General features: G+C 31.4%; 1 non-coding gene across 1 annotated transcript; it reads left to right on the forward strand.

Moving 5' to 3' along the window:
• The first annotated feature begins 8469 nt into the window (after positions 1-8469).
• Trnas-cga lies at positions 8470-8551 on the forward strand. The gene has a single exon. It is a non-coding gene; the product is annotated as a tRNA-Ser (tRNA).

Consider the following 8551-nt stretch of genomic DNA (forward strand, 5'->3'; position numbering starts at 1 on the left):
CGCGTGATATTATAAACACCATCGGAAAATTAAAATGCATTTACTTAATTATTTATTTTAGAAATTTATTTATTTATTTAAACAAATTTTTTTTTATTTATTTTTGTTTTTATTTCATCCATGGAAATGTACGGGCGATTACGGAAGTGGCCAGAGAAGCCTGATGTGCTGGACTATGAGTGGAAGGCTGTAGTTTCTCATATCAATGAGCCCACGAAATCGAGCAGAACGCGCAACGTCTACTCTGTTCCCGAATTGAACTTGTTTTATTTCTACTTTCCATTCTAATTATAACTTGTGCTGGTAATTGTTAAAAATATACGATACTAAAATGATTGCCAACATTATTGCTTTAACCCTCCTTCTAGTATAAGTGGTCAACTACTAACGAACAGAGGGTCAATTACTAGTGTTTTTATTTTTAAGAGTGGTCACCTGCTGAAGCAATAACTGAATTTTTAAGTATGTTTTTAAAATTTTTATAACATAACTTTTTTAAAAAATTGGCCTTGTTACATAATCTAGAAGGCTTAAAGAGTATCTTCAGGCATCGACTCTCGCTAGTTAATCACAGAGCAAGTGGTTACTATTGTTCCTGTGGAGGATTTCTTTTAACTGGTCAACTACTGGTACCTTTACCTTACGTTACCGTAGATCGAGTATCGAAATACTTTAAGATAATAATTTGCGAATCTCCCACGACGTGCATATACTGTTATGCAATAACCAGGTAGCACGTAATCCATTATGCAGCCAAGTCAACACTTACAACTAAAGAAAATAGAGTCTTCTGTAGTTTTCACTATTATGCATACATTGCAAGTGTACGTGATAACTACCGTGTCATTATGTACATTGTACAATACTCGCAAGAATACGAGGATGCCTGTCGTCCGTGCATCTTGGAAAGCACGCAGGAGTTGGAATTCTTCACCTACACAAAAATTAATTGCCTGGGTATGATTCTTGGATGACAAGTTTCTCGTGTTTGATAATTAATTTCTTTTTTTTATAGATTTATCAGCTCAATTATTGAAATACTTTTACACACAAGGGAGAGAAAAAGGTTTACTCGCCTTGTTCGTTGTGATCTGCAGTTACGTTAAATTCTAGAAATGTGCCGGTGATTATGAAAGTGGCTTAAGTCGTATATTTTTCGTTTAGAGATATTTAGAATTTTCCCTTTGGGCGTATTAAAACATATTTTTTCATTGTGTAATAAATTATTTCACAGAACTACTTAACTCATTTTTATGAAAAGATCGACGCAACACAAAATAAGCGATAAATTCAATTTTTTTTTTGAATTTATGACGGACTGCTTTCATAATCACCAGCACAAATATGCAATATTGTAATAAAATAAATTTATAGTAAAAACAGTAAGAAAATGTTATCAATTTAACATAAATTAATTCTTGAAACAAAGTTGAAGTGCACGACATATATGCTACAAAATTTTAACTATACAGGGTGTTGCTTTTAAATGTTAGGGGATATTTTTAGACGTCAATAACTAAACAACGAATCCTTAACCCAATTTTTTGTATTCTTCATTTTCGTCTTACTCTAACTTCTAGAATCTCTCCTTAAAATTTCTCTCTGGAATAGTCGAACACCCTGTATATTAAATATATACATAAGGCGTTAGCTAACGTTAGAATCCAATGAAGCAAGAAAAACAAAATTTTACCACAAGTATTACGATGCTGTAAAATCTTTTTCGGAAAGTCATACTTTCTACAACTTTTTCATTCTATAAGCTCCTACAACTAAATGGGATAACATATTTTTATTACTATAATATTGTAATCGACAGAAAAAAGTTTCATTAATTTAAATAATTTGAGCAGATTACAAATTGCTGTCGTTAAGAAGGAAAGGTCTGGTGGTCCTTGCAAAGTTTTTCGCGAAATTTCTCCATATGTGATCCGTTAACTGTGTATTATATCATGCACATTCTTGTACAGAATAGAAGTCTTACAAATTTTCTTTTCACTTCTTTCGCAAATTTACAATCTACTCACTATCACAGAGTAATAAGTAAATGTGTTCAGAGCCTACAAGTTATTGCACATTTAATTATATCGTTCGATAACAACTTAATGTCTTCCAGTCGATCATTTACGGAGGAATTCCTATGGAACGATATTCTGATGTACGAACCCGGCGCGTGTGCTTACCAATTGTAGCTTTTATGTTACACCATGTTCAGAAGACGAGTGATAATGGCTATGTGATGGAATTACACATGTGTGCGTTTATTCGTCGTTTACACAAGTGTAGACGAAGTGCCAGACGACATTTTGAACACGCACTGTGAATTTAAGTAAACTTAAAATAGAAGATAAGAGATGTTGTACAGTATTACCACGCTTGAGAAAAATCATTTTTACTTTGAACGTTTCTTCCTGATGTACCAGTTTTTTAGATTAAAATAATAAAACAAATTTCCTACTGTACCAGTTTTTGAGGTTAAAACAACAAATTTCGTACTATACCAATTTTTGAGGTTAAAAGGACAGCAAACTGGTTTTCGTTAAGTTGTCATAACGACCGATAAGTACTAGGCAAAAGAGCTACGGAGTTATAAATAGAAAAGAATGGAGGATAACCTTAAAAATTTACTGAGAATGGTACATCAAAAATCCAATATGGCTGCCTTCGAAGCCTTTCTGAAATTAAAATATTTTAATTACTTTCAATATTCCGTAGAGCTTTCACTCTCAATGTTCTCTCCTCCTAATTGAACGCACTTGTGCCATTTCTCCTGTCACATTTTGCACACATTCTTAAACACCGCCTTTGAAGCTTTTACGGCATCAACTCTCGTTTCAAAACGCCGCGGCAGGTCAAACTTTTTCTGACATAAAAAATAAATTTATTTTCGGAAATAAACAAATATCCTTTTTTCGAATAGGTATCTCTTTCTGCCAAAAATTCTACATCAGGTACAGCAATTCGTTTTATCGAAATGTCGGCTTTAATCTTTTGTTTTAGAACTGATGCATAATAAACAAATCTATGGAGTTTTATAAAATGTATCAACAGCTTTGCCGTTTATACGTATTAATGCAAGGAATCGTGCTCAATTTTTTCTTAACAGTAAATCGTAATTTCATTGGGTACATCTGCATTATAACGACGCCGCTGATTTTTCTACTTTAACCCTTCGTATGCAATCAGAATCGTTGATGGCCTAAGCGAAATTTCACTCTTGTATTTCTTCAAACGAATTTTTATTTTTATGGAAAAATGTTTGAAACATTCGACTTAGTATTGACTCGTGTAATGTAGTAGAGACTTCGATAAGTATCCTACAATATATTTAGACTTCATATTTTTGATCGTTTTACCTTAAATCCTTCATAAGCAATCTGGGTCATTGATGACCCAAGCGAAATTTTACTCTCGTATTACTTCGAAACGAATTTTTATTGAAAAAGATGTTAAACATTTGATTTAACGAACAGTTGTATAATGTAGTAGAGACATTGAGAAGGATCCCAGAATTTTTTCAAATGTTTTAAACGTCAAGAACTGTACAAAAATTGGACTTGAACGTGAACGACCTGGTTTGCTTACGAACAGGGCGGTCCACCTAACCTCAATTATTTTCATTATTAGCAGACCACTCCAAATTTTGTTGGTCGCAGAGAATACGGTTTCAAAGGATCTCCAAGGTAGTGACCTTAGATTTACTCTATGCCCTTTTTTTAAATAAGTTTTTAAGGCCATATTAAATGTTTTCATGTGTAAATTTTATACATAAAAAAATGTATGATACTGAATTCATTGAATTCGTCTCAATGGTAGATAATAAACAAAAAAAAACCATAGGGTTACACATACAAAAATTGAAAATGGCATTGAAAACTAATTTTAGAAAGAGACAGAAGAAAATCTAAGGTCACCACATTGAAGGTACTTTGAAACTGTATCATCTGTGACAAAAGCAATTTTAATCGGTCCACTAATAACGAAAATAATAGAGGTTGTCAAAAGCAAGATTGGGTTAGGTTTTAAAATTATTTTCGCTTATAAGTTCCTTAGAAATGTATATTCACAACAGCGAAATTAACGAAAAATCGGTGGCACAGTTATAATCCAAATACCTTTTATTTTATAAGTTTATTAATTCAATGTCTTAATTATACATGTTTTAATAAAAACAGAAAACAATTAAAAATTCTGAAGGTAATAAATAACTTTTATAAAACAGATTTGAAAATAACTTAATTTTCATATTTCGAATGTAATTTATTTATATTTCTGGAATACTGGTATCGTAAACGTCAGCGTTCGACAACAAAGAGAAATCTCTCCAACGCTTGAAACCTGTAACATTTGCAAAATTTTCAACGTACATATACGTATACATATGGATACCTGTTGGGAAAACTCGAACTGCCTTACAACACTGTCCAGTTTCACCATCAATGGCCAGATACAATAACAGAGATATAATGTATAGTTATGCGTATAGATTGTCTGAAATAGATCCACGGACGTGGGAGGAGTAGAATTGGATCAAACAGAATTGTCGAATTGCATCGAATGTGGGTTACGTATGTATGTATGTACAGACACCTGAACGCTTCTACTTCCTTTCCTGTATCGCGACTTTCTTTCATGCATCAGGTAAGTAAAAGTGTATCCGCTCTCGAGATACGGTGGGCATTGTACGTGGCTAGCCAGTTTTGCAATTCTTATTCAACGCGATTTTGCATTCAAAAAGTGCCCGACACGTACTAACTGCTTATCGTTTGCGATGTCTACATCAAGGATCCACAAAATCCGCCCACTTCCACAGGGTTTCCACTTGACAGAATTTTATACGCCTCTTAAACAATTTGCGTGCTTCATCGACTGTCTAAACCAGCGTTTCCCAATCTTTTTTTGGCAACGCCTCGGAGATTTGAATGCCTCGTCTAGCATAACAGTCGAACCAAGTTCTGAAGAAGTGTAATGTAAATAGGTACTTCGAATGAAAAAGAAACATTGGTAAAACTGTTTATAATTTGACTTTCTTCAAAGAATATACATTCTGTACAATATGTATATTATGAAACGTAAATTGAACTTAACTCGGGAAAATAGAAACCAAGTTAATGTGATTCTTGAGTGCAGTAATTTAGTCAATTTCAATATCAAATCTCCAGAATAAATAAAAAGTCACGTATACATTTTATACACTATGTATAACAATTATGAAATGTAAATGAAACTTAACTCGGGAGAATAGAATCCAAGTTAACGTGATTCTTGAGTGCACTAATTTAGTCAATTTCAACCTCAAATCTCCAGAATAAATAAAATGTCACGTATACATTTTATACACTATGCACAACAATTGTGAAACGTAAATTGAACTCAAGTCGGGAAAATAGAATCCAAGTTAACGTGATTCTTGAGTGCACTAATTTAGTCAATTTCAACCTCAAATCTCCAGAATAAATAAAAAGTCGAGTATACATTTTATACACTATGTATAACAATTATGAAACGTAAATTGAACTCAAGTCGGGAAAATAGAATCCAAGTTAACGTGATTCTTGAGTGCACTAATTTAGTCAATTTCAACCTCAAATCCCCAGAATAAATAAAAAGTCGAGTATATCTGTGATGAAGTGACGAATGCAACCCCCCAAATTGAAAAACCACGTTGAGAAACGGTGATCTAAACGGATGAGACCATGGTGTACACTTTATTTAGGATTTTTGTGATGATCATTTTCGGTAGCGTAAATCTACTACGACCGATGACTTCATTTCTTACCCGAAAATAGGTATACCTGTGTGTATCATAGAAATCGCGAATGTGAATTAATGAGGTCGTTGAAATTGATAGAAAAAATATGTGAAATTAAATGATGTTTCATAATGTGTAAACTTGCGTGTAGATTATTTTTAACTGCCTTGAAATATGTCGATGTGTCGCGTAGGCTTCATTTATGGATGAGTTTATTGGAATGTTACTACATACTAACCACATTCTGAAGTGAAACTTTCTTGTTAAGAGTAGAATAATGATTTAGTTGTCCATAGGGAATAATAATTGAACGGAGTGTAGTAAAAATTGGGGATGAGTACTTTCAAACTGTTATTAAATCGATTAAATACAAGTACCTAAATCAAATTTAGATAGTTTAAACAAAATTTGTGTAACGCAATTGTAACTGTTAATGTTGATTATGTTTGTTTTCATAATTCTAAAATAAGACATAAAAATTTCCATTAATTAGCTTCTGTGAAAATATTGTGTTTGATAAGGATTACTAAAAGCGTTGTCTTTTTTTTTAATTAGTTTTGGTAATATTTCAATTTCTATGGGTTTATTGAAATAATGATGCTATTTTGATTAAGCTGAAGCTAAAATTGCAACTTTCCTTTTAAAATTGATTTTATAGTAACTAAATAAATTAATACAACTACATTTAAATGGGTCAATGTACTTACTAATGCTACAATAATATTATAATTATGAATCGCTTATTTTCAGAAACAAATGATCTGCGGCTGAAATTTTGAAACTGTAGCTATATTAAATAAACGTTTTTACTTTCCTTAGTGTTGAGCTTATTTTAAATCATTTTCAATTTTTACAACTAAATAAATAGTGTAGTTGAATAGTGTAATTAAAAGCTAAATAAGAAAGTAAAGTCACACACGCTAAAATTGTTTTGTTACATTCCAGGGTGATCTTGTAAATGACCACTTACAATGAAGTATGTTGTTCACATCACGTATTTCATTTAATTACAAATTCTTGTCGTGTGAAACTATTCGTGACTCTCGGTATATACTCGTACTACCAAATCTATTGCATTACTATTGCATTCCTTCGTATTCATGTAGCATTTACAATATTCGAAAAGCAAACATGTATATTTTGTCGCATCACACTTTAAACGACAATGCAACACATACATACAATAAATATATTTAGTGCTGTAAGTCTAAGTAAAAAATTTTTTTTTTCATTGAATCCAAAGAAAAATTCCACATAGAGTTATTTGGCTTACAAATTTTATTACTACTTGTCTGTTACCATGTTATGTATTTGCTGAAATGAACGTTACTAAAAATTGAAAAGATTCAGATTTAAAAGTGTAAAGTGTAAAGTGTACTTTTCAACGTAGCAAATAAAATACATTTATAAAGTAATGATCATTAGAAAATATTATGTATATAAATAAAGTATCATGTATTAAAAAGATTTGATTATATTTTAAATTTTATATGTTAGTGAAGCTTTCTGCAATTATATTCATGTGACTAATATAATAATACAACAAAACGGTTGCTTATATAAAATAGTATTGAGATAACAATTAACATTTTATGTATTAATACAATCTGCATTATGCATGTATGGTGAATAAAAAGTTTCTATTTACTGATGGAATTGGAGATATTTCTATTCGTAATTTACTAATCTTATTACCAACTGAGCGTAACAGAAATTTATGACCATCGAATTTGTTGCTAAAAGTATTAGATGACAGAAGTAATACTTTCTGAAGAATTTTTTATAATATTTATCAATTACTAACAGTTAATAAATTTTTGGGTCTACATCACGAGGGCTAAGAAGACCCTTACCATTTTCGTGTCGCTTCCAACGTTACCGATTCAAGATAAATTAAGATTACGACATTAGTAGTGGTTGGCATTAGAACCAAACGTAGCTATAAAATTACAAATGAAAAAGTAATGTAATTGTTTATTAATAGAAGATTCATCACATACGCGTGTTTTACTGCTGTTAAAAGATCATGAACAATTCTACCCACGCAGTCCAATATATGTATGAATCTTTATATGCAGATTTAACAAAAGAGGATTTTTTACATATGTCGACTTTACCATCTTTGATGTTTCGATTGTATATAATTCCAAAACTCACCGCTTTATATAGTAGAGGGCATAACAAAAACCTCTGATACTTTACACGATCGGTATTTCAGAACGTTGGACACAAAAATACATTAGGTGTTAGATCTATCCTGTCTGTGACTATGAATTGTTACGCTACTACTTAAATTATTATAAACGATTTGTAACTTAGTAATATCATATAATTAATAACTATGCAAGATTTGTTTTCAAATGGTTTATAATGATCAAGTAAATTATGCTAAAACATATTTCAAAAATACTAGGAAGCAATTTTCTTTTATGCTACAGTTTTTGTACAGTTAAATTAAATTTTGCAATGTCTAGTTTATTAACTGTGTAAGAAACGAGGTGTAACACGTTTTGACTGTACTTATTAGTTTATATAATGCTTTTAGAAATATAGATTGTATCACATGAGACTGTTCTACACATTTGTATACATTTCGTCTTTTCTGTTGCACAACAATTTGAAATATATTTAATATATGCTTCATATTATTTTGTATTTTCATTTATAAACATTGGAATTGCCATTATGATAGAAAATTTATAGCATTCGTTGCATAAGCTGCGGTGTCCGAGTGGTTAAGGAGTTGGACTCGAAATCCAATGGGTTTTTCCCGCATAGGTTCGAATCCTGTCCGCAGCG

This window comes from Habropoda laboriosa, unplaced genomic scaffold (assembly GCF_001263275.1).
Source record: "Habropoda laboriosa isolate 0110345459 unplaced genomic scaffold, ASM126327v1 scaffold337, whole genome shotgun sequence".
Lineage (NCBI taxonomy): Eukaryota > Metazoa > Arthropoda > Insecta > Hymenoptera > Apidae > Habropoda > Habropoda laboriosa.